The following is a 26550-nucleotide window of genomic DNA, read 5'->3' on the forward strand; positions in this document are numbered from 1 at the left end:
GAGCACCCAAATGCCCTCCCCTCGCCGGTCAAAAAAACAGAGCAGTGTGGAGTGCTCTGCTCGTCGGCGAGGGGGGTATATAGGCAACTCATTTATCCCAGTTCGTGGCTGGAACCGAGACTAAAGGCCCGCCTTCTGTCCCGGTTCTAGGCACGAACCAGGACCAATAACCAGGACCAATGGCTGTGGGTCAAGAGCGAGGCCCATTGGTCCCAGTTCGTGCCTAGAACCGAAACAAATGGGTTCACATAAACCAGGACAAATGTCTCCCGAGGACCGGCCGGGTCTCTGAACGCACGAACCGGGACGTATGTCCTCATAGGTCCCGATTCTTGACTGAACCGGGACTAATAGGCTTGGCAGGCTCTAATCAAAGCCCTATTTTCTACTAGTGAGAAGTCCTAGGTGTATCAAGGAACCGTAGCTCCTGACCGCACCCTCTGGAGAGCAGGATGCCGGCCGAGACGGGGTGCCAATCAGACTTTTTCTTGACTTGTGTTGCACCAATATATAAATAAAGGGCCGGCGCCGGAAAGGAAGGACGATGCGGCTTCATTTAGCTTATTCCTCCATTCGTTATTTGTTTGCTTCACGTACCAGACACCGACACTGAAATCGAATCAGTGGTTTATCTTGGTGGGAGCACTAAGTACATACTCCTGACAATTTGCTTTGCCAACTATTGCAAAGAGAAACACCTGTAACCACCACGTGACATATGTGGTGAACAATCCAAACAACTCAAAAAAAATAACACCTATAACCCTTCAGTTTCCGTAGCTCTAATTATGCGCAACCATACACGTTGCAGCCTATATAAAATGAGTATATAAACGAAGACAAATATCCATTTTTTCTGACTTCGTCTGTGGAATAAGCAGACAACAGACTGAGTTAAGCTCCGCTCCTCGGTGGCCTGACGGAAGCCCGGCATTATATATTCAACTTCGGGAAGCTCGTAGTCAGTAACTTAGTATTCGTCCATCCGTAGCTGTGATCAGACAGCTATGGCCGGCGGCGCCATTGTGAACACGGCCACCGGAAAGCAATACCCTGTCAAGCTTACCCTGTATGTCGTCTTCGCCTGCGTCGTTGCTTCCACCGGCGGCCTCATTTTTGTACGATATCGGCATCTCAGGTGGCGTAACATCCATGGACCCCTTCCTCTTAAAGTTTTTCCGAGAGGTGTACCGGCAGAAGCAGGCTGCGAGCAAGACCAACCAGTATTGCCAGTACGACAACCAGCTGCTGCAGGCCTTCACCTCCTCACTCTACCTCGCCGCCCTCGTCGTCTCCTTCTTCGCGTCCGCTGTCACCCGCATCCTTGGCCGCAAGTGGTCTATGTTAGCCGGCGGCTTCACCTTCCTCGTGGGAGCCGCCCTGAATGGCGCCGCCCAGAACCTCGCGATGCTCATCGTTGGACACATTCTGCTTGGCATCGGCATCGGGTTCACCAATCAGGTACGAGACTGTTCACTACGTTGATTCTTGTATATGTTGCCATGAGCCCATGACATGAGATGTGTGTGGATCCCGAAAATTTAAAACAGGCTGATTCATTTAGCTATTTCAGTTGTGTATATGTCACCCTCAAGTTAACATCGCAATCCCTTATGCAAATATATGTCGCCCTCAAGGTCACATCAAAATGCCGCCGTATGCAAATATATGTCTCCCAAGTGCAACCAAGAAATTTCCAACAGGTTTGACTGCTTTGTTGTTTGCCTCATCACTAGGTGGTTTGTATCTTAATTATTATTAATTAACTAGATGATGTATGCATCGTGCATTGATGTAGGAATCATGTGAAAATAAATACATAAAAAGTAGTTGTTTAAAACAATCTTATCTTATATTTACTAATTGAAAGCACCATACGAGGCATACCATATGAGGTTCCACGTTAAATCTAGAGGTTAGGAAATTCCATCCATAGGATTAACTAATGATGAAAAAATAACAATCCGATGATGTGCCCTACATGGCCGCTTCCACCCACGTGAGAGAGGAGGACTCTAATAACTTTTTTATGTGGACGCGGGGACTCTAATCTCTTTCCATCTCACTCGGTAATAAAAAATTGGAAATACAGGATTAAATACATCTAATCCTCACTGCAGCTACTAATTAATTCCTGTCCTCAACAAGCCGCCCTGTACATCTAATCCGCTGGAGGACAAATTGCCTCCTGTCGTCAACACCCTCCACGTGCGGCATCACCAATCGATCTTTCTGAGATCCAACGTCGCAGCCATGTAATCGGATCTCGCTGTACGCACCAGCAGTCGTGTGTTTTTAAAAAACCATGACTTTTAAACGCTAGTGAATTCATGACCATCCAATAGATGAGGTGAAGTGCTTAAGAGGTCCATGCCACGAGATGACGGGGGGGTACTGGGCTACTGGCCGGCAGCAGGCCAACAACACCAGTATATTCTTTGGTCTAACTGCACAAGCCGGCTTCATCGTTCCCCGGGTGTGGCTATCTCATGTTCATGCTTTTGCTCTTTGTGAGCCTTTTTGTTATTCGGGACTTGGAGACGTTGTTGAACTTTGCTTATTAATAAGATGGCCGCATGCATCACTCCGATGCAAAGGCCGGGGGATAACCTCCTTTTCGGAAAAAAAAATGTGTGCTCCAGATTTGTGGTAGTTCAGATGATTGGATACATGTGTCAAATTTTCTGATACTTTGATGGAAGGTGTGGTAACTACATAATTTTCTCTATTTTCTCTGAATTAGGAGAAATAAATATTAATAATGATTATATCCTAAAATCTCCATGCCAATATACTGACATAAGGTAATAAAAGTAAGCCTTATGTCTGTCGGCCGTTAGAAAAATAAATATAATCTGATGTTGCGTAAAGAAAAAAACTAAGAAAACAATACAACAATATCTATTGACGCAGATATTGTTGCTAGGATCTGCTCAGTATCATATATGTGGCTCGAGTATCACATATTTGTAGAAGAAATTAAAATCATATTATCTATCTGGTGTAGTTTAAGAGAAAAAACTAAGAAAAAATTATTACAGTTGCATTTCATGTAATATAAATGGGCTCAGTATCACATCTGTCCGGACAGAAAACAGTGCATGGATTCACTATGTATCATGAGTGAAATGAATTACATCATGTCCTCCTGAATAAAACATTTTGCGTGCATATTTTATGTAAATATGATCTCAAAAACAATATGATATAATAAAGGTAATTTTTTTACCGACGGCATGCTGAAAGTCTTCAAACCATAACACCAAACTTCATCATAATTTTTGGGGAAAAGGGCAAGAAATGATACATCCACCGAATTTTGTATTTACAACACTATAGCCACCAATACGGAGGCAACCTTTATAAAACTGGAACGGTGTTATAACTATTATAAAACCAAACTTCCCGGGGCATGGCCTCACACAACAAGAATATCACCCACATAAGTGTGACATAATTGATGGTTGGAAAGGATATGCATGCAAACAGTACATTCACAAGGGGATGGAGTGGTTTAACTCAATTTTTTTCGTATAGCAAATCAGAAAATAAATACTTCTACAATGATCGAATAGCATCCCAAATGCCCCTACATTTAAATAAAAAATTACTAGCCCGTGCAGGTGCACAGGTTTGATGACTAGTTAAACCTAATGGAAATAAAAATGTAAAAGTATTCTCGGTACACATTTCAAAAGCAATAGAATAAGTGCATCAGAAAGTGATGTATCAAAAGAGAATCATTGAAACAGAACTTAACATGATGTCATCTTTAAAAAAATGTGAGCAATGAATTATCTCGTTTTTGCTCCGAGGTCCAACACAGATGCCGTTCATGACCATACAATAATCAAAGAAAAAATAATAAATTGTGACTCACATGCATAACTTGATACCCCTAAAAATACTTGCATGACTTGGTGAGGTGGCATGGCTCACATGAAAAATATTAATGCAAAGTTGAAGATGTTGGCATGTGTGTATATTCGTCTTCTGGAGGTACTGCTGTGGAAGAACCTCTCACGGTTCTTGTACTTTCAAATGTGGTGGTCAGTGTTGTTTTATGTTGTTGTGCGTTGTCGTTTGTTTTCAGCATGATTTTTCTGGGTCGTCTCTTTTTGTTCTATGTGCATCCTTGATGTCTTGACTAACTATACATCATGTTCTTGGGTGAAATTAGAATCACTCTCTACGAACGAGAAATGTGTTGGCCTATGTAAAAATATAGTCAACGTCTATCTCATATTGTGATCTAAAAAGGGGGAAATCAAGCACACCAGCTAATTTAGTTGAATGATTTTACTGGTATGCATGGATGCAGTCTGTGCCGGTGTACTTGTCGGAGATGGCACCGGCGCATCTCCGTGGCATGCTCAACATCGGTTTGCAGCTCATGCTCAACATCGGCATCCTCGCAGCGGCCCTCATCAACTATGGCACTAACAAGATCAAAGGCGGCCACGGTTGGCGCGTCAGCTTGGCACTCGCGGCCGTGCCTGCAGCCATCTTCACCATCGGCTCACTCTTACTCCCTGACACCCCTAACTCACTGATGGAGGAGTACGCGGACCTGGTGGCGGCGAGAGAAGTATCAAAGCTAGTACAATATCCGTGGCGCAATCACTACCAGAAAACCTGGGGTTGCCGACGGCCAAATCTATGCCGACGGCCCCCGTCGGCATCTATGGACCTATGTCGACGGCCAAGGATAGGCTGTAGGCGTAGAAAAGCCGTCGGCATAGACCTGACACGTGGCGAGCAGGCGTTGGTCAGGACTTGACGGCGGCCACCGTTTGGAGGTAATGTTGCTGACGGCCAGGGCCGTCGGCATAGATGTACGAACACCGTCAGGATAGGACCTATGCCGACGGCCTTTCTATGCCGACGGCCTCCCAGGCTACGCCGACGGATATGTTGCCGACGACCCTATGCCGACGAGGGCCGTCGGCATAGGCCTGTCCCGACGGCCAGTCAGGGATATGCCGACGGCCAGGGCTGTCGGCATAGGGTGCGATTCCTGTAGTGAACATCCTGCAGCGCAAGTACCGTGCACAGCTCACCATGGCCGTCCTCATCCCCTTGTTCCAGCAGGTCACCAGCATCAATGTCATCAACTTCTACGCGCTAGTGCTGTTTGAGACCCTGGGTTTCAAGGGAGACGCGTCGCTCCTCTTGTCGGTGATGACCGGCAGCGTCCTCGCGCTCAAGTCGGTGGTGTCGATGTTTGCCGTCGATAGGCTGGGGCAGCGGAAGCTGTTCATGCAGGGCGGTGCGCAGATGCTGGTGTCCCAGATCGCGGTGGGAACTCTTATTGCCGTGATGATTGGGACTAGCGGGGTGGGGGAGATGCCCAAGGGATATGGGGCGGCGGTCGTCCTCTTCATCTGTGTGTATGTGGCGGGCTTCGTGTGGTCGTGGGGGGCGCTGGGATGGCTGGTGCGGAGCGAGATCTTCCCTCTGGAGGTTCGATCGGCAGGACAAAGCATCAACGTGTCGGTGAATATGCTCTTCACCTCCATCATCACACAGGCCTTCCTCACTATGCTCTGCCACATGAAGTTCGGTCTATTCTACTTCTTCGCCGGTTGGGTTGTGGTCATGACCGCCTTCATCGCGTTGTTCCTTCCAGAGACCAAGAACGTGCCCATGGAGGAGATGGTACTCGTCTGGAAGGGACACTGGTTCTGGAGCAGCTTCGTCGGAGACGACGACATCCTCATTCAAGAACCTTGAACGGAGATGAATATGACATATCATGGAAACCTCATCGTAAATGACAACATCCACGTTCAATATCCTATTGAAGCATCTTCAGTAGTTCTCTCAAAAACCTCTTCCTATTTCCTATAAGTACGTTTAGGGGTCTGTCAACTAAGTTATTGGATTTGAATTGTGTGCGGACGAAACAGTTTCCCTATAAATTCGATCTTAAAATCTGTTTTTCCGGCTTCTGTTTACACTAATGCATACATATCTAGACAAGACCATTTGACCATCAATTACTCCTACATTTTTGTCTTTAACACATACTCCCTTCTTCCCAAAACCTTGGGCTAACCTTTCTCAAGAGTTATAAACATCTAAGGCGTGTTAGCACCGAGCCCCTGATATTCTCTCTTGTATGGTCACAGTAAACTAACCATTGCTAATGGTGGATGAGCCAACCATGCTTCTAAAAGATATCATGGAAGAAACTTTTTATAACCATGGCCACTAATTTGCGAGAAGCCTTGTGCTAATTTCCTTACCAAAAGCTTATACACCCTACATAACGGGAAGGAGGAAGTATCATTCATCCTAATTTTCAAATCCACAAGTATGGATATTAAAATTCACACATAATAAATGGTTGAAATGCATTCAAAGTAAACATGAGGAAGTTCAACGCCCATATAGCTCCCACAAGTGCTCCACAAGGTCATCACAAAATTGTTCATGCCTCCTGGAGTCTTCAATCTATCAACGCACTTGAGAAAAATCTTGGAAGACGATGTTCATCCCTGCTTGAGTTCCCAAGAGCTATGTAAATTTTGTTTCCCTCATTCTCGTACCAAAATTCCTATGGCTGACCTCGCTCGGTCTTCTATGGTCATACTGTGCGTGATGACACACACAGTCATGATGCGCCATAAAAGTTGTTTATCTCAGAATCTTGTGGGGCCACAAACAATGGCGAAGCAAGCTTGCAACACCCTGATTGCTAGCGCGACATCTTTCCTGCAGCGAGTTAATTCTTCAAGGCATGGCGTCGTGCTGTGCCCAGGAGCAATAATTAATCAAATTTTTTTGACCCACCCACCACTCATCTGATCGCCAACATCGAAGATCTCACCGACATCCTGGAGGACGCAGCCGAGGAGCACAAGGACAAGGACGAGGAGATGTGCAAGTTTGCGGACAGCCTACAACCAGCCATGGCGCCATTATGCACGTGGCATGCGGCCTCGATCCAGGAGTTCTAAATGGTAGATACGCTCAGCTTCATGGCCGGTGATGAAAGCAGTGAGGTGGTACTATGTGATACGGAAATCGACATCGCTACCTTGGATATGACAGAAAAATATACCATATATGTGTGTTTTTAGGTGTTTTCTAATAAAAATTATTCAATAAATTTCTTATGTTATCAAGGGCAAAATACTTTACCTATTTTTGCTTCATGTCTATTTGCAGGATTATTGAACACTTGTACAATCCACGTTTGGTAATAATTAAAGAAGTTACAGTTCAAGTTCCACATGCTATGGACTCAGATTCGAACGACACAGACATAACTGACTTCAAATGCCTATAACTTTTGCGTTCGAACTCCAAGTTAGGTGAATCTTACTTTGTTGGACTGCTTATCTTGTGAACATTCCTACGTCATTAGATTCACCTTCAAAATTCGTCCCGATCACGTAGACATCACCAAAACAATCTGATGTTGATGCAGAATCCAATTCAAACTACAAGTCAAACAATGATGTGTCACCTTTACTTGGGCCCATGGGTCTTGTATGACCTATGTTTGGTTTTCATTGCCTTGCACGTGTGTCCATACACTTGGTTACCACACCTTAGTCCTATATAAGTAGATCAAACCCCTAGCGTTTTTCTTAGGTTATATTTAGTTAAAGGTTAATTAGCCATTGTGAGGTAGTTCGATTGCATCCAACGACCTGGCCAAGATTGCTATCAGAACCCCACTTTTATCAATACTTCATCTATATCCACAATATTTAGATTGTTTTTATCATATTCTTTCTCGTTCTTCGATGTCTTCCAGGAATAGATATTTGGGGTTATGCTAATCTTGTTTCCGGGATCGCCATTAACCTCCACGAAAGTAGTTTAGATAGTAGTAAGTAGCAACATGGTTGGACGTTGTAGTCGGATTGACAATCGATAGTTATCATCTCAACGAAAGATCTTCCCACAAGAGATATCATTGTGGAATTGGTTAGAAAACCGCCCCCGTGTCACTTCCTCCCCATGGCGACACAGGCGGCGGTGGCACATCTCTAGCCTTCCTCCCCTCCTCCCCGTCCTCTCCCTCGCCCCGGCTGGCAACCCCCCTCTGGGAATGTCCAGGAGGGAGATGGCGGCAACGGGCCTTGTTCCTCTGGTCGATGGAGGCTCATTTGCGGCGGGCTACGCTAGGAGGCGTCAGCTGGTGGCGGTCTGTTTGGTGAGGCTCTGGGCGTCGTGCTGGTTGCATGGAGGACCTCCAGTGAGGCCTCGGTGCTCGGCGGTTGTTGTGGCTGTATGTGCGACAACTCTTTGGCCCAGATCTAGGAAACCCAATTTGATTGTTCCCGCATTGGCCTTCGAGGTCTTCTGTCGCGCGGTTGTGATCCTACTCTTGCGGCGTGGACCCGTGCGGTTGGGCGTGGCAGTGTGGCACGACACACACATGGTGGTGGCGGGAGCTTGATTTGGGTAACAGATAGCCCGATCTTTGCCTGGGTGGGCTGTGGCCGGAGTAAACTTTATCAAACGAGCGTCCTATCGGCCGTCGCTCATCTGTGGTTTGGATCACGGCAGGTTCGTGTCGCGTTATGCTTTGGTTGTGGCTTTCGTTGTGGCCAGATTATGCACCAGACGACGTGGTTCTGTAGGATCGAAAGTATGTCTAGAGGGGGCTGATTAGACTACTTGACCAAATAAAAACTTATCATTTTCCTAATTTTAGTTGTGGGTAAGTTTTAGCAATTCTACCAAGTCAAATATACCCTACACATGCAAGTCTATGAGTTCGCAATGAAGACACGATGATTTTGGGCGTGGTTCCGATAGATGGTGCTATCTTACATCTATGTTGATGGAGAATTCAACCACGATGGGTAACAGATGCGCGAGTCCATAGAGGGCTCCACCAACGAAGGGTCCACGAAGAAGCAACCTTGTCTATTTCATCATGACTTACGTCCATGAAGGACTAGCCTCACTCGGGTAGATCTTCACAAAGTAGGCGTTCTCCTCGCCCTTACAAACTTGTTTCAACTCCACGTGATCTTGGAGGCTCCCAAGTGACACCTAACCAACCTAGGAGACACCACTCTCCAAAAGGTAATAGATGTTGTGTTGGTGATGAACTCTTTGCTTTTGTGCTTCAAATGATAGTCTCCTCAACACTCAATATGTCTGATACATAATTGGCTTGGGTAGGAGAGGGATTGGAGTACAAAGTAACTTCAAGAGGCTAGAAATCAAGGTTCAATTGATAGGAATGGAATCGCTTGATCTCAACACATGACTAGGTGGTTTTGTCTCAGAAAACGAATGATGGAAGTATCGTTTTGTTTTGATGGCTCTCACTTTTAGTGAGTGAGGGTGGAGGGGGTATATATAGCCTTCACCCAAAATCCAACCGTTGGACATTTTTGACCCAAATCGGTGCGACCGATCAGATTAAAAGATATGAATGTTGGGCTTTTCGGTGGGGACTGAAGTGGAACAACTCAGTGGGACCGAAGTGCAATCGCTAGTGCAAAGCCCAATCTCAGAATTTTTGATTGTTTCAACTCGGTGATTCTGAAGTGAAACAATGCCAATACAGAAACTTGGTAGTGCCATCTCGGTGGGACCGAGATCCATTTTCGGTCAAACCAAATTGCTAGGGTTATGGGTTGGCAATGGGAGTGGTCATATCGGTGGGTCCAGAGTGGATAGTATCGGTGGGACCGACATGGTGAACTAGGGTTTGGACATATGTGTTCTTTTGAGAAAATGATTGAGGTTTTTTGGAGCAATATCACTAAGCACTTGAGCAACAACCTCATCATCAATACCTCATACCTTCTTAATAGTATTGGCTTTCCTAAGGGACTCAATGTGATCTTGGATCACTAAACCATAAATGTAGAGTCTTGGAGTTGCCAATCCTTGTCCTTGACATTTTGAGGGGTCCACATCCATTAGTTCTTGCCATGCCAATCATTGATCTTTCTTGAAATCTATTAGCAATGAGCATTAGATCATTGACATATTTGTTGTTATTAATTACCAAAACCATCGGGGATTAGTTGCACTTTCAGGTTGGCCAAGGTGACGTAGCGGCTGCGTGTTGCTGTTGGCATACAGGCGCAGTGTGGCTTATGGAGCCCCCGTTGCAGTGGTGCTGGTGGTGGTGCCAACATCGTTGTTTGCAGTCCACCATGGCGATGTGGAGGCCATTGCATCCTTCTGTTCATTCTGGTTAGGCTGGCCACTGTTGAATGCGAGTAGAGCCGCAACTCGCCCTCGTAAAGTTCGCAGTGGGCTGGCCCCTAGGCTAGGTCAGAGGTGGCGAGGCATAAGGCTTTGGGCGAAAACTTTGTTCTTTAAGAGGGGTCGTTGACGGTGATGTTGGTGCATGTAGGTGTCCTCCTTGGAGGCATTATCAAAGAGTACTTCCTTACACTGAGCCACGACTGATTGGGGTGGAATGGACATTGGAGGTTGTTGGCATATGGCCAAACCACTCGCAAGTTTCGGTGGGCGGTGGAGCGCGGGGCTAGGTGTAAGCTTGGTGGTCGACCGGTGGATGCCGATGTCATCAGGCGCCATTTGCCTTCTTGAACATGTTTCCAATGATCTTGCTCTCGATATCTCTGGGCAGAGGCCAAGTCAGGAGTTGGTGGTCTGCTTTGGTTGTCTTCTTTTCTTTTCTTTATTGTTATTGTGGTTTTCCGGTCTAGTTTCCCTTATAAACCGGGTCACTCGGTATTTGTTTTTCTATACCTACTAATAAAGCGAGGTGCGTTTCGCCAATTTTTCATCTGCTCACCGCCGAAAAGAATATTTTTTAATCCGAGGTGGTACTAAATTATTATGCGTTCGTTTGTTAGAAAAGAAAGGCTTTTCCAGAATTTCGTACATGGGCCGCGCGTTGTGGCTGAGCGAAACCAGCCCAATTATTTTTCTGCCCACCCTGCTGTGAAAATTCTATTTTCCGCATGTGACCACAAATAGTTGGGGCTTCACACAGGGCAACCAATAATGGGCTGGCCCATTTTTCTTTGTTTGTATGTTTTATTTCTATTTTTATTCTCCTTCCCCTATCTCTATTTTCACATCCAAATTTATTTTCTTATAAATTTATTTCATAAATTCAAAATTCTCAAAAAATGTTCAGAATTTTAATAAAATCTAAATAGAGAAAATGTTCATAATTCAAAATTGTTGCTATTTTGAAAAATATTCGAAACTTGAAAAAAATTTCCTATTTTTTCGAAAACTTATATTATTTTTCAAAATTGCTCGAGATTTCTAAAAATAAAATGGCAATTTAAAAAATTCTCCAAATTCAAAAAATATTCTTGTTTTGGTGAAATTTTCACAATTCAAAATAATGTTAAAAGATACACATTTTCAAAAAATGTTATGATTTTTCAACACACGTGCCCATTCTAAAAATATATTCACAAATTCAAATAATGTTCATGTTTTATAAAAAAAGTTGGTGTTTCCAAAAAATATTTGTGGATTTTAAAAGATGTCCTTGTTTCAAAAAAATATCGTTTTTGTGAAAGTATACATAATTTTCAAAAAACTGCTCAGATTTTAAAACTGGTTCATGTTTCCTACAATATTGAGAAACTTCATTCCTTAAAATCTCCTCGACTGAAAGGAAAAGTAGATTAAATATTTCATGGGCCTTCTCGGGCGTACGATGACGTAACAAAACTCTTAAATGCCCTCGGTCAATGAATGGGAAAATAGCGGATTGATTACATCACACCGGCGAAACCGAGAAGCTAAATGTTTCTTTTTCACGTGCGCACAAGGTTTTGCTTGCACATATAATTCTCACTAACTTTAAATGCATACTGATTATTCTCCCGTTGCATCGCACGGGCATATGTGCTAGTCCTCTCTTAATGAAACTGCCTTGCACGTCAAAGAAAAGATCATGCCACCTTTGCCTATCAATTGGTGGCATGCCTTATATCACACGATCAAACACACCTTGATCTAGTCAGACTCTTCTGAGGCACTATTTATTCTTTCTGAGAATATGTTGACAAGTTCCGCGTATAGACATCTCGCAGTGAAAACCAAAGCACTCATGTGGAAGAGAGGGAGTTTGTTCCCAGAAAATTAAGAAAGAACAAAATAGGGTTGTAGATCGGCTAACTAAATACAGTCGTACAGACTATACTACTGTTGTATTGATGCATAGAGGTCCTCGGTGTATCGAGAAACTTGTGCCTCTCAATTGTTAACTTATCATGGAATATAAACTCCCATCTTTCCCTGAAAAATAAAAATCACCTAACGAGCTGGTCACTTAGCTCAATCACCCAAACGCTGGTCACTAGTAGCTTAATTAAAGTACCCATCACCGAACCGTAGCTCCTGCCGGCGGAGACGGAGCGTCATCTAGACTTTTTCTTGACTTAGCTTATTCCGTTATTTGTTTGCTTCACGTACCAGACACTGACATTGTGAAATCAAATCAGTGGTGCATACCTTGGTGGGTGTACTGACTACATACTCCTGACAATTTGTTTGGCAACTATTGGAAAGAGAAACACGCATATAAACGAAGACTAATATCCATTTTTGACCAACCCACCACCTATTTGTGACTACATCCATTTTTTCTGACTTCGTCTGTGGAATAAGCAGAGTGAGCTGAGGCTCCGCTCCTCGGTGGCCCGACGGAAGCCCGGCATTATATATTCAACATTGGAAAGCTTGTATTAGTCAGTAACTTAGTATTCGTCCATCCATAGCTCTGATCAGTCGGCTATGGCCGGCGGCGCCATCGTGGACACGGCCGGCGGAAAGCAATACCCTGGCCAGCTCACCCTGTACGTCGTCTTCACCTGCGTCGTCGCCTCCACCGGCGGCCTCATCTTCGGGTACGACATCGGCATCTCAGGCGGGGTGACGTCCATGGACCCCTTTCTCTTGAAGTTTTTCCCGGAGGTGTACCGGCAGAAGCAGGCGGCCAGCAAGAGCAACCAGTACTGCCAGTACGACAACCAGCTGCTCCAGGCCTTCACATCCTCACTCTACCTCGCCGCCCTCGTCGCCTCCTTCTTCGCGTCCGCTGTCACCCGCATCCTTGGCCGCAAGTGGTCTATGTTAGCCGGCGGCTTCACCTTCCTCGTGGGAGCCGCCCTGAATGGCGCTGCCCAGAACGTTGCGATGCTCATCGTTGGACGCATGCTGCTTGGCGTCGGCATCGGGTTCGCCAATCAGGTACACGACTGTTCACTACGTTGATTCTTCTGCATGATGCCATGACATGAGATGTGTGTGCATCCGCAAATTGAAAACAGGCTGATTCACTTACCTATTTCAATTTTATATATGTCACCCTCAAGTTAACATCACAATCCCATATGCAAATATAAGTCACCATCAAGGTCACATCACAATGCCGCCGTATGCAAATATATGTCGCCAAAGTCCAAGCAAGAAATTTCCACGAAGTTTGACTGCTTTGTTGTTTTGTTTGCATCACTAGGCTGTGCCCTTGATTATTATTGATTAACCAGATGATGTCCTGCGGCAAGCCCCACTTTACTTTTCCACTTTGATCCCTCCCCACCCCACCCCAAAATTGGCGGCTGCTGCAGGAACCGCAAACAATTCAAGCTAATGGAAAAGACAAATGCAAGAGAGTTCTCTGTTTATATTTTAATAAAATAATACTGCAAAGCATGTACTCTGACAAAATTATGTATTGAAAGAGAAAGTCATTCAAACAGAACTTAACAAGGGTGTCATCTTTAACAAAAATGTGAAGCGTAAAGATGTTGACCATATCTTTACCTGATGTTAAAGGACGGAGACTTTCATGGTTCTTCATACGTTTTTCTTAGTTTTCCATGCGGAATTGGCCATCTAGGCCGAGTTGGGCTTGCTTCATGCAGTTTTCGGTAGACTAGCAAAAAAATTGCTTCCGTGGGGATTCAAATTGGCAACATCTTCCTTATGACCACAAGGATGGAGCCAACCAAGCTAACCTTCTCTTGTTGTGTAAGATGTTCGCTATACAGATTATATAGTCCCACCTCCATCGTCTTCATCACCTTTCAACAATTTATATACGTTCAAAAGTTGTGTGGGGAATCATGAAGCTGTTTCGGGAATTAACTTGCCTTGAGACCTAAAGAGAGGCCAAGCGGGAGACATGATTTGTGAGCTCCTCCTCTAGGGAGAGAGAAGAGAGTGCCATGGTAGGAAGGAATTGGAGAAGAAGAAGGGAAGCCGAAGGGAGGGCAGAAAACGGGGAGGCAGCCGTGGGCCGGTGATGCAGCAGGAGAAGAGGGAAAGGGGTCGAAGTGCAGGCAGCCGAGCTCTATGCTTGGTGCCATGACTGTGGCTCAGTCAAGCTCGGGGGAGAAGAAGGCAGGGGGACAGGGTCGGCGTCCATGGCGGGCAGAGGAGACCCGCGGAGAAGGGGTCGAGGCAGAGAGAAGGGTGTGGCAGGTCTGCGAGGAACACCTGCTGCCGGCGGGTCACTGAGCCGCCAGATGACGGTGAAGGGTTTGTGCGGGTGTCCTCATGTGATTGTGAGAGGCGGAGGGGGCTATATCGCGGGCAGACGCGTTGCGCAAGAAGGAAAGGAAGAAGCACGAGTGATCACCTACGTCGTCGCCTCATCCTATGTTTTTTTAGACAAGCCTCATCCTACGTAAACGACGTGTAATAGCCTCGTATTAGTACGAGGGGAAGGGACCTGGTTGGCCCTCTGTGTCGTCCAAATGGGCCTTTGGCCTTGATGGGAAGGAGGAGGTTGAAAGGGAAAAAAAAGGACGATGATAACTGCTATACGTGTGGTTGTTAAGGGGTCTGTCCACACATTTTATATGGTGTTTAAGAGGACCAGCTCACACACCTACGTGTGAACAAAACAACTAGTGCCCACATCCTTTGTTTTTTTGCGGTCCCTCTCACATGCCTATGTGTGGGAAAAATGCATAACGCCCACATGACCTCTCTCAGCCACCTACCTCACGGCCCCGCGCGTCCCGCGTAACAGTCACCACGCGTTCCTGCAGTTGCCATGGTCCGGACCCTCTTCAATGTCCGTTTAACTGCAGTTGCCATGTCGCTGAACTACAGTTGCCATGTCGGACAACTACAGTTGTCATGGTTGCTCAACTGCAGTTGTCATCTCAGGCCAAGTGACAGATTCCATTTTGGACAACTACAGCCGTTGCCATGTATGGTCTGGTTTACTATAGTTGCCATGATTTGAAAAACTTTAGAGACTGCCACCTACTAACACTAAGTAGTTGCCATGTATGGTCTGGTTTACTACAGTTGCCATGATTTGAAAACCTTAGGAGTTGCCACCTACTAACACTAGGCAGTTGCCGTGTAGCGCTATAAAGAGACATGGCAAAACAACATGTTCGGGTAAAAGAGAGTTACAATCTGCTTACAAGCACACTTGGGCAGTTGCCGTATACCCTGCAAAACACATGACAACTGATATGTTTGGATAAAAAAAGAGAGAGTTGTCATCTGCTTAGAAGCACACTAGGGGCAGTTGCCATGTACACTGCAAAACGCATGGCAACTGACAGCTTGGGTGTGGGAGAGAAGACGGGCATGTTAACGAGATGGCAAATGCCCACACACTAGCCCTTGTGCGTGAGTGAAAACTGATGTGTGGGCGAACTGCTAAACACCCACACACCGACCCCTCCATATGGTGAAACGAACGTGTACGCGAGCGCGTGAATGCCCACATAGCAACCCAGTCCTACGTGACACCACAAACATGCCAAGATTCATGCACGTACAAACGGACGCGGATCCACGCGTGTGGGCGAGATGCAAACGTCCACAAGTGTGAGCATTAGTGTTTCCGAAAAAGAAGACGTGCTGTGCTACGGTAGTTTTGATGAGCTGGGTGTTCCCGTATCATACTAGATTGATGAGCCTTTTTTAACACGATGAGCCTTTTTTTGGCTCATGAAAAAATGAAAAAGAAGAGTTAAACCGGCATAAACTTTTGAGCTGTAATATGAAAGCTTTTCAGCTGCAATATTACTTAGGAAAAGAACACGTGCAGTGCTACAGTAGTTTTGTTTGTTTGTTTCTATATATATAGGACAAATTTTATCTACCACCGGTGGTAGTTACCATCTAGTTGTTTGTCCTCCACGTGTCCTCCACCATTGCACTCAACCGGGTAAGGAGATTGGCTTAACGGGTGTGGTGAAATCCAAACAGTAGCAACTAATTTAGTTTATAATAAAATAATCCGGCAGCTGATGCATTTGTTCAACCACCTCCTCTATTCCAGCCTACGTACGTGAACAGGCAATACATCGGATAACCACGTTAACCGCTAATCATTCTCTTGTTCGGTGGAAGAAAATTTTCCGTGAATATGTAGCTACCTTTTACCAGAAATAGCCAAATCAATAGTATACGCTGATTACTCTTGTAGACTGAAAGAAATTTCCTAGTGAATACGTGCCTACTTTTTCTTAGAAATAGCCAAATAGGTAGTATGGACTATGGAGTATGTAGTATGACCTTATAAATTTCCTTCAAAATTTGATAGCAATATAGTATATACCTACTTTTTAGCCGCATGGAGTATACTACTGTATACTTGGAGTATGAGTTTAGCATATAATTAGCGGAGTATGAAGTATGTTGTATATGTATATTTTCCATTAAGAGTGTGGAGCATGTATTTTTGTGTGCATGACACATATTTTAATACAATATGTGTGTCTTAGACGTGCCCTTTAATATAGGAAGTACATTCATAAATTCACACGAAAAAGGGAGTATAATCATAAGACAAGGTAGTATGTAGTATTGTAGTATGAAAATAAAGTAGTATGGTTCTGTAAAAAAAAGAGTAGTATGGAGTACATGGTATTTCATAACGAATAGAGTATCTGGCGAGAGAATGTTATAAAGGAAGTATGGAGTATCTCCAAAAAAAACAATGAGAAAGAGTATATGCTCCAAATATAAGGAGTATATCTAAATAAAGGAATACTTGTACATATTAGTAGAGATACTGAAAGAAGTATATTCATTTTGTCCCCTATACATGTACAAGTACAATATGTGATGAGATTGCTTGGCGGCGAAAGTGCATACTTCTGCCGCCTCGTCAACACGGTGCTTACGTGCCTTGTAACTTGATCTATTCTATATAAATGAGACACGTATTACCATGCAAAAGAGAAAGTGCATACTTCTGTGGTGCAAAACGAAGTACCTATGCACGTACTAAACTCTGAAGCAAAATGAAATATCTATTCATGTACACTCTGAAGCAAAAAGTGAGCACTAGCACGTTTCTTTGCCTGATTGTGGTGCATGCTTGTGTACGTGCGTGTATAGATCTATAACTTGTGGAGTATGAAATATGTAAGGGATAAGTCACTGTCGCGCCAACGCCGGAGCAGCCACCGGTCGGCGATGTGTAGCCTCGCCGTTGTTGCCGCCGCCGGTGATGAATGAGCAGTCGCTTGCCAGCCGTGTCTAGGTGTTTGCAAGATTGCAACCTTGCCGGAGCGGTGACCGAGTACAACCGCTAGTCGCCATCGCCTCCGCGCGGAGCCGTTACCCATAAGTAATCGCACTGCCAGATATTAGGTCATCATCACCGGGCCACACCGGAGCAGCCAGTGGTTGGTTCAGCCGTACATCTTCATGGCCGCCACCGCCACGAGCGCCTGCATATTAATCGCGCACGGAAAAAAGTCCATGTTCAGACGAACAAAAAAAGAAAGAATACATGTACACATGCTAGATCTAGAGAATTAGAATGAGATGGATCTAAGATTAACATGCCTATTCAAAACAAGATGGATGAAAGAAATGGATCACGATGGTTACCTCTTGGCCGTGAAATATGACGGGGATATGTTTGAAACGGTAGCTTGGTCTTTTGACTTGAGGTAGTTATATATGCCAATTATCTGGCCGTATAAATCGGGAGGGTGTGGCTGGTTTTCTCAATCGGGTAGACATATCTGTCTATTTTTAAAAACCAAAACCCGTTAATCAACGCATATGCCTGGCTGAGATCGGAGGAGTATGTACTCCTAGGAGTATCAACCCATTTTCCAGGACACCTCTTTTGTACTTCCAAGAGTACATACTCCCATGCCCTTTAGTGGATGCGGTGTGTTAGTTGGATGGATATACCCAATAGCACCATTAAAAACCGACTGCATGCTACCTAATCCCTAAAAGGTAGGAACTAACTAGTTGAAGCCGCTGACCCCATCTTTTTTATTTAGTTTTCGTCCATGCATGATATGCCATCGTCAAATGTAGTACTCTCAATTTTGAGTACGTACTATTCTGAAAATTTGAGTATATACTACTTGTAGTGCACACTATTCTTGTGAGTTGGACGACTTACAACAAAAATAATGAATAGTGTACGTATATTGCTCAATATTAGACTGTAGTTCAGTACCTACGTAGAAAACAACAGATTATGATATATCCACATTTTTCTTTAGTGGGTATGTAGTGTGTATTGTGAGAGGGTATCTATCATGTTTTTTCTTACAGGGTATATACCCCTTTTTATTGAGTATATCTTATATGTTTCTTTAGTGGGCATGTACTATTTTTTGTGAGGGGGTATATATCATGTTTTTCCTTACAGGGTATACACCACTTTTCTTTAAGGGAGTATATTTAGAATTTCCTTTAGTAGGTATGTACTACATCTTGTGAGAGAGTATATACCATGTTTTTTCCGTAGAGAGGGTATATACCACTTTTTGTGGGAGGGTATATACCATTTTTTTGGTAAGACATAAGAAAGACTATATCTTGATAGCCCCACAAAAAAAAGAGTATATCTAGAAAGTATATGTTCATAAAAAAGGGTATGTATATCCATAAAAAATACTTCATCAGTAGTACATATACTTTCCTAATAACAGTATATAATGCATCAATGGGTATATACATCTTCGCCGTCAAGCCGATTCCCTTCATCAAGAATACAGAAACGAAGAGAAATACTACAAGGATCTGAAATAGAGTAAAACGCATGCATGCTATAGCTATGTACATGTCACCAATGAGAGTTTGTTCTAGACTTTGGACGTCGGTAAGAACCACGGTTGTCCCTGCTGTCTTTGCAAGCTGTTCTCGCCGTCACGCGTGTGCCAAACTGCATGCACCGATGACAGACCAGCTCTTGGATGCCGATGGATACATCTAAGTCGCCATGGTGTTCATGGATTATACTGCCATATCGCATTAGTCCGTGAGATTCAATTTCTGAGGATTAAATAAAATACAAGGAAGTGCATGCATAATGGTGATGCGTACATGAGACGGAAGGTTCATTAGTGTCGTCGTCGTCGATCAGGCTGGGTTAGCCGCATCACATCAACGCATGTCGTCGTAACCGCCGGCGGTGGCGGTAGTGTACCCGGGAACGCAGTAGCTGGATGAGAGGAGGCAACCGCATCTTGTCGCCGTGTCGCCGTGGCCGCCGTCACCGCCCAACATGGTATGTACGCAAGGATGCGATGGTCATGCGAATAAAAAGCAGGCCGTCTCATCTCGTTGCTGCCACAATTAATCAACTGATTTCTCGGAAGATAAAACAGACCTAATTATAGGCCAACAAAACTTGCAACCATATGCATGTTTATCCCTGGCAATCCGGAACTGAGTTTCAAATGCATGTGATCAGGCCTACTTCTCTTATTAATATTTGTTTAGGTAACTCCAGCATATAGATGACAATGATTGTAGTGTATATATAAACTAAGATTTTTCCTGGTCTGTTGTACACTGCGCTGTTAATTTAAGCCGGTTTAATTTCTAACCATGGCAACAAGCTCAGCTGTTTACTTTTAATGGTTCTGAAGCTGAGTAGCAGAAGTAGGTAGGATGCATGTTCGGAAATTTTCACTGAGATTCAGACAAACCCATAGTTAAGATTGCTAACCGTGATTTTGATGTATGATGTTTCCGAAAATATCTAAGAGACTATGAACAAATTTAAGTTGTCAAGGACGGGAATACATACAAGCTTTGCCAAACTAGCATCCCAAAGTACCTTTGATCCATAGTTTTTTGCATACAAACTTTTGTCCTGCGTTGGCCGTGACTAAAGCAGATTTATGTTGTTACTTGGGTGACAAAGGACGGAAATACATATCCCCTTTGCCAAACTGGCGTCCCAAAGTATCTTTGATCTATAATTTTTTTCATACAGACTTATATCCCGCGTTGGGTGAATAAAGTAGATTTATGTTGTTACATGGGTGACAAAGGATGGAAATGCATACCCTCTTTCCCAAACTAGCGTCCCAAAGTGTCTTTGATCTATAGTTTTTTTCCATAGAGACTTTTGTCATGCATTGGCCATGAACCCGTGACTAAAGTAGATTTATGTTATTATTACTTGGGTGACAAGAGGGTTCAGGGTGGTCAAGGTGCGTAGGTTTAATTGGGGGATGAGAAAGTTGCAATCGGTTGATTTTTTCTCGATAGCAATGCATGGGTATTCAACTATGTATCCCTTTATGTACCCAAATGCATATATTGTGCATGTATGATACTTTAACAAATGGATAATTAAGTTATTTGTTAAGATGGATCTTGATAGCATCATATACGTGAGTTTTCTTCCATGACAACACACGGACTCATGAGCTAAGCATGGAAGAAGTTTTTTCTCTCGTTGCAACGCACGAGCATGTTTGCTAGTAAAAATTAAAGCAAATAAATTAACTTGTGAGTCGCATCCATGACTGGTACCCCTAAAAAACACATGTATGGCTTTGTGAGGTGGCACGTCTTGTTTCGCTCGTGGCAACCCCGGTGATGACTTTGGCGATGTTGGACATGTTGCTTGTTCAGTGTGCCTCACTTGTTCGGAGCTTGTGGGTTTAGCTGTATGTATCCTTTATTTAGGACGAGCATCTCTTGTCCCTCTGCTTCAGGCATCATCACGCCACCTTGCATTAGTGTCATGTCTTGTACCCTAATTTGTATCCATTCTAATTCCTTTATTAGTCAAAATTAAACAAACTTCGGGTATTCGCGAAAAAATGAGTACATGCAATACATGATGATATCAACAATTGAGATGATGTGGAAATACGTATGTGAAGGTAAATCTAGTAATGAGTGATAGCTATTTAGATATAGAAAATTACAACGGTATCAATTGGTATATGTAGGCAGAAATGAAAAGAGAAGGAGACAGTTCCACATCATCTACTTGTCACTTAAGTGGTTGTTGGCCATGGCTCCCGCAACCCTGCGCCCCGGCCAGCGGCTCCACGCTGGTCTACTCCCTCCGGCAGCCATTTCTTCTGCCAAGACCAGATTCGGGGTGCTCTCTGCGTCCTCTCTCGGCTGCATTTCTTCTCCCTTCGGAGCTTTCGTTGTGCTGCCCATGGCGCTTGCGTCCGCGTCGTCAACTCCGGATCCGTCGGCCGCCTCGGCTGCCGCCGCTGCACTCGCCGCGGCTGTTCTTGCCTCCCGCGAGGCAGCCCCAGCCGATGGTGGCCGTTTGGCCCACACTGGATATCCCCCGAGGCCCGTTGGGGCTGCATCGAGCTCCCGGCCTCCCTCGGCCGGCGTTGCCGGGATGTCCAGCCTTCACGCTGTGTGCACTGCTCCAACCCCGCATGACCCTGGCCAGATGGATGGTGGGTTTGGGGGCCGTCCGCCGCCATTGCTTGGGCGTCCCTCGTCCACGACTCATGTTGGTGTCGCGTCGTCCATGACTCCTGTTGCTGTTGGCGTTGCGCTGTCGCCCTCGACTGCTGCTGTCGACACGCAACCCCGTCTCCTGCTGGTGCCGCTTCGTCGTCCTCCACTCCTGCTGAAGCCGCACCATCTCTAACTCCTACCGGCAGTGCATCAGGTTTGGACACGGAGGCATCTATTTTGTGGAGCTCCCTTGCGGACAATGAAGAAGATGAGGATGACAATGAGCTGGCCCCGCGGATGCCACGGTCGGCTACCAAATCCGCCATTCTGGGTGCTCAGTTGGGCCTGGCGTCTGAGGTGGATACGTGCGGAGGTTGGCAGAAGGTGCTGCCGAGGGGCAGCATGCGACGCCCGACGTCGCCGGCCCCTGCATGGGCTCCCCGTCTGGCCCCGGCTTGGCTTCGCGGTAGATGTTGTAGATGCCTCTATCCTAGACACCGTGCGGCGGATTGTAGAATCCGTTTAGGTGTTCTCGGTGCCTGCTGAATAGTCATCGAGCGCGTGGGTGTTGCAACGCCTGGCGTCCCCTCAACTTATTGGGAAGCGCTACTGCATCAATGTTGCCCCGCCACTCCGCTGGGCACCATGAGGCTCCAGCTCCTCGGAAGATCCAGATAAAAGCCTCGCTCCCCTCGAAGACATCTTGTCATGATTCTTGGGCCTCGATCGTTTATGCTCCTGCTGGCTCTGTGCCGTCGACGGATACGCTTGTGCGGTCTGCCTTGGAGGGGTAGGTCGAGCTGCTGCGCTCTGAGCTCATTGGCATGGGTTCCTTCCGGCTTGATAAGACGATTCAGCCTCTACGCGATGTCGTTGACACCATGCAAGGTTGGATGCTGCGGATGGGAAGCTTCTTGGAGCGAGCTGAGGCTGCATTGGACGGTCTCTCCCTGGCGCCACTTGTGTTGCAGACCGCTCATGTTTTTTGCCCTTTGGTTGTGCCTGATATTAGCTTTGAGCTCGAGAGGGGAGCCGGGCTTCATGGTTGTTTCTCCCCTCATGCAAGCACCAGCTCATCGTTGCCAGCCTTTGAGGGACCGGACAATAATGTGGCTGTTACTCCGGTGCTGCAGATCATGCCTGAGCTTCGGGACCTGTGTGGGGCTCCGGTTTTGCCTCTGTCCGTCGAACAACTGAAGGTGCCCCCCCCCCTCGGCGATCCCGATTGCAGAATTATTGCCTGCATCACCTCGGGAGTCTAGCCAAATACTTGATGTTGAGGAGTGTGGTGATTTGGATGTTGTTGTCTCTCGCTCGCCTAAGTCCATTGGGTGTCAGGCGTCAGGCAGCCTACCTCTCGGTGTCATGGAGCGTGATGTTTAAGATGTTGCTGCCCTTCCCTCGTCTGCAACCATCGAGCAGGTGATGCCTGTGAGTGACACAACCACTGAGCCAAGTGTGTTGCCACCTACTCCCAACCCAGATGCTTTCTTCGCGAAGGAACTTTGTGACTTGCTCGCCAATGTGGAAACTGCTAGACCTGGTTTGGGTAGGTCGATTGCTTGCCTCTTGACTGGGACGCCAATAAGGGGCAAACAAAAGAAGGTGGGCAAAGGAAAGAGTAGCGCCACAGGAAAGGCGTCTCTGACTGCTTGATGGATGACCTTCGATCTCTTAGCCCGTCCTTGAGAGGTGTCAGATGAGTTTGTTTCTATTTTGACTTACTCCCCCGCCACAAGCGAACGGAAATGTATAAGAGGCTTGTGGGATTGACGTGATAGGGTAGGGTTGGCTATACTGCTGGTGGCGAACTCCAAGCTAATAATCTGAAGCGCATGGATACAAGTTATCCTTGGAAGGAAAGACAATTCCGAATCTGCTTTGTGTTGTGTACAAGTGTTCTTGTCGGCGTTCTTTTGGTGTAGTAGCAATGTCGGGTCTGTGGATGTTGTGTATTCGAAGAGACTGGCGGGGTCACCTGTGCGGTTGTGGGGTTTCTTACTGTGTGAGTAGTTAGTATGTGCTTCATTTGTATTGGTTTTCACCCGGTTTTCCGTAAATTAACTGGAGAATTCTCTTCTTCTTAATTAATTCATTAATCGATGAGGCAAAACTTTTGCCTCCGTTTCAAGAAAAAAGAGAAGGAGACATATATTGGGCACAATTCATTTCTTCATTTCATTTACTTCGGGTCATGCATGTACCAACGGGGAGGAGTATACTTGAAAAAAAAAAGCTTACATTTATATATACAAATGAAAAAGTACAAAACTGCCACTCACGGCATGGACCACTAGCGGCCGGGGAGCTAGGACACATGTTGTGTTTTTCACGGGCCGGGTAGTGTTGTTGCGTGTTCTTGATTTTCGGCATAATATTTTGTGGTCATGTTTTTTTTCCCTTTTCCTAATTTAACTGTGTATCCTTATTAATGTCTTGAGTAACTGTAGATCATGTTATTGGGTTGTCACTCTTGAGAATGTGTCGGTCTATTGAAAATTATAGTCAAGACATTAAAAACATTTGAGTGATTACTACGGTACGCATTAAAGAACATATATCTCATATTGATATTTTTAAATCAAGCATGCCACATGATTCAATTGAATGATTATTTTGGTATACGCATCCATGCAGTCTGTGCCGGTGTACCTATCGGAGATGGCACCTGCGCATCTCCGCGGCATGCTCAACATTGGTTTCCAGCTCATGATCACCATCGGCATCCTGGCAGCGGAGCTCATCAACTACGGCACTAACAAAATCAAAGGCGGCCATGGTTGGCGCGTCAGCCTGGCTCTCGCGGCTGTGCGGTGCCTGCGGTGATCATCACGGTCGGCGCACTCTTCCTCCCGGACACCCCCAACTCACTGATGGAGCGAGGCCACCCGGAGGCGTCGCGTCGGATGCTACGCCGTATCCGCGGCACCGACGACATCGGCGAGGAGTACGCGGACCTAGTGGCGGCGAGGGAAATATCAAAGCAAGTACAGCATCTGTGGCGCAACATCCTGATGCGCAAGTACCGCGCGCAGCTCACCATGGCTGTGCTCATCCCCTTCTTCCAGCAGGTCTCCGGCATCAACGTCATCAACTTCTATGCGCCGGTGCTATTCGAGACCCTAGGTTTCAAGGGAGACGCGTCGCTTCTCTCGTCGGTGATGACTGGCGGCGTCCTCGTGCTCGGGTCGATGGTGTCGATGTTCACCGTCGACAGGCTGGGGCGGAGGAAGTTGTTCCTGCAAGGCGGCGCGCAGATGCTGGTGTCCCAGATCGCGGTGGGAACTCTGATCGCGGTGAGGTTCGGGACAAGTGGCGTGGGAGAGATGCCCAGGGGTTATGCGGCGGCGGTGGTGCTCTTCATCTGCGTGTACGTGGCAGGCTTCGTGTGGTCGTGGGGGGCGCTGGGGTGGCTGGTGCCGAGCGAGATCTTCCCGCTGGAGATTCGGTCGGCGGGGCAGAGCATCACCGTGTCGGTGAACATGCTCTTCACCTTCGTCATCGCGCAGGCCTTCCTCACCATGCTCTGCCACCTGAAGTTCGGGCTCTTCTACTTCTTCGCCGGCTGGGTGGTGATCATGACCGCCTTCGTCGCGCTCTTCCTTCCGGAGACCAAGAACGTGCCCATGGAGGAGATGGTGCACGTTTGGAAGGGACACTGGTTCTGGAGCAGGTTCATCGGAGACGCTGACGACGTCCACACCGGTGTCAATGTGTTAGCATTAACCTAGATTATGAATTTGTAATGAGTCGTTCGTGGATGCATTTGCTTTGCTTTGTTGATTAATTTGGTGTGAACATACGCACAATATGCATCACTGCAGGAAAATAGTTATGAACAAGGGTGCGTGAAAGTTAGTAATCCACGTGCCAGTGCCAGAACTATGAGTTGATTTTATGATCTTATGGGTTTCAGCTCTAGTCTACCTTATTTTCTTGTTGTTGAATCAGTTGCCGCAAATTGGTGTGATCACAACACGAGGTGGACAATGCTTCATAAGTCTTGTGCTCATGGCCACTGGGTTCTGACTTCTGACAGGTGTTTCCGTTGGTTGAAGTTCGTATCAAGCGCTAGCAAATGAAGATTTCTCAGATCAATCGAATCCATATGCTCTAGCGTTTGGTCTGTCCTCTAATGGAGCTCCCTTCTTATCTTTGGATCCGTGAATCCAAAGCTTTGCGAGCAGATAAACACGGTCGTATTTTCTTAGAGCGGATCCGCATGCTCGGCTTAAAATGGAGGCCCTTACGAGTTCAACAAAAAGTAGATCCAGAGAAATGAAAATAAGTACGGTACGCCGAGTACGCGTCTGTTCTGATCTCAAGTTCATGTGAGTTCAGGTGAATACTAAAATCAAAATAAATTGAAAAGAAATATCCAAAGATTATATCTTATTTTTGTGTGGAACACTAACAAATATTTTGATACCTTGCAAAATTTCATCACCAGATAACATTTTAGGAGAATGTGGCAGAAAAAACAAAATTGATGCTCCAAAATGCTATTTGCGAACGCATTTTGGAGCATTGATCTTGTTTTTCTTTGCCACGTCTTCCATGAATGTCATTTCATGATGAAATTTTGCAAGTTATCAAAAAATTGTAAATGTTTCACAAAAAAAACAGAAATTTATGAATTTGTTTTAAAAAAAATATGATTTTAGTGTTCACACGATCTCATGTGAGCTCAGAATTAGAACAACACTTTCGGATACACCGGCCGATACAATGCCACCATAGCGACACAACGCCTGACAGGACAAAGCAAAGGGATGCAAATATAAAAATGCAGGACTCCATGCCTGCACGTGACTTCACGCTGCCGACTCCCATGGTCTGTGTTATCTTTCACCCTATGCATTTTGAAACCGAGCTGAAAACCCATACCGAAAATAAAATGAACCAAACCAATTTTTCGGTTTTTATGATTTCTGGCTTCAATAT

The 26550-nt window shown here is 45.6% G+C and overlaps 2 pseudogenes; both read left to right on the top strand.

Moving 5' to 3' along the window:
* Positions 1–1007: 1007 nt before the first annotated feature.
* On the top strand, positions 1008–5733 carry LOC123059307 (sugar transport protein MST3-like; annotated as a pseudogene).
* A 6984-nt stretch (positions 5734–12717) lies between these two features.
* On the top strand, positions 12718–25337 carry LOC123059308 (sugar transport protein MST3-like; annotated as a pseudogene).
* Positions 25338–26550: the final 1213 nt, after the last annotated feature.

The sequence above is a fragment of the Triticum aestivum genome, chromosome 3A (assembly GCF_018294505.1).
Source record: "Triticum aestivum cultivar Chinese Spring chromosome 3A, IWGSC CS RefSeq v2.1, whole genome shotgun sequence".
Lineage (NCBI taxonomy): Eukaryota > Viridiplantae > Streptophyta > Magnoliopsida > Poales > Poaceae > Triticum > Triticum aestivum.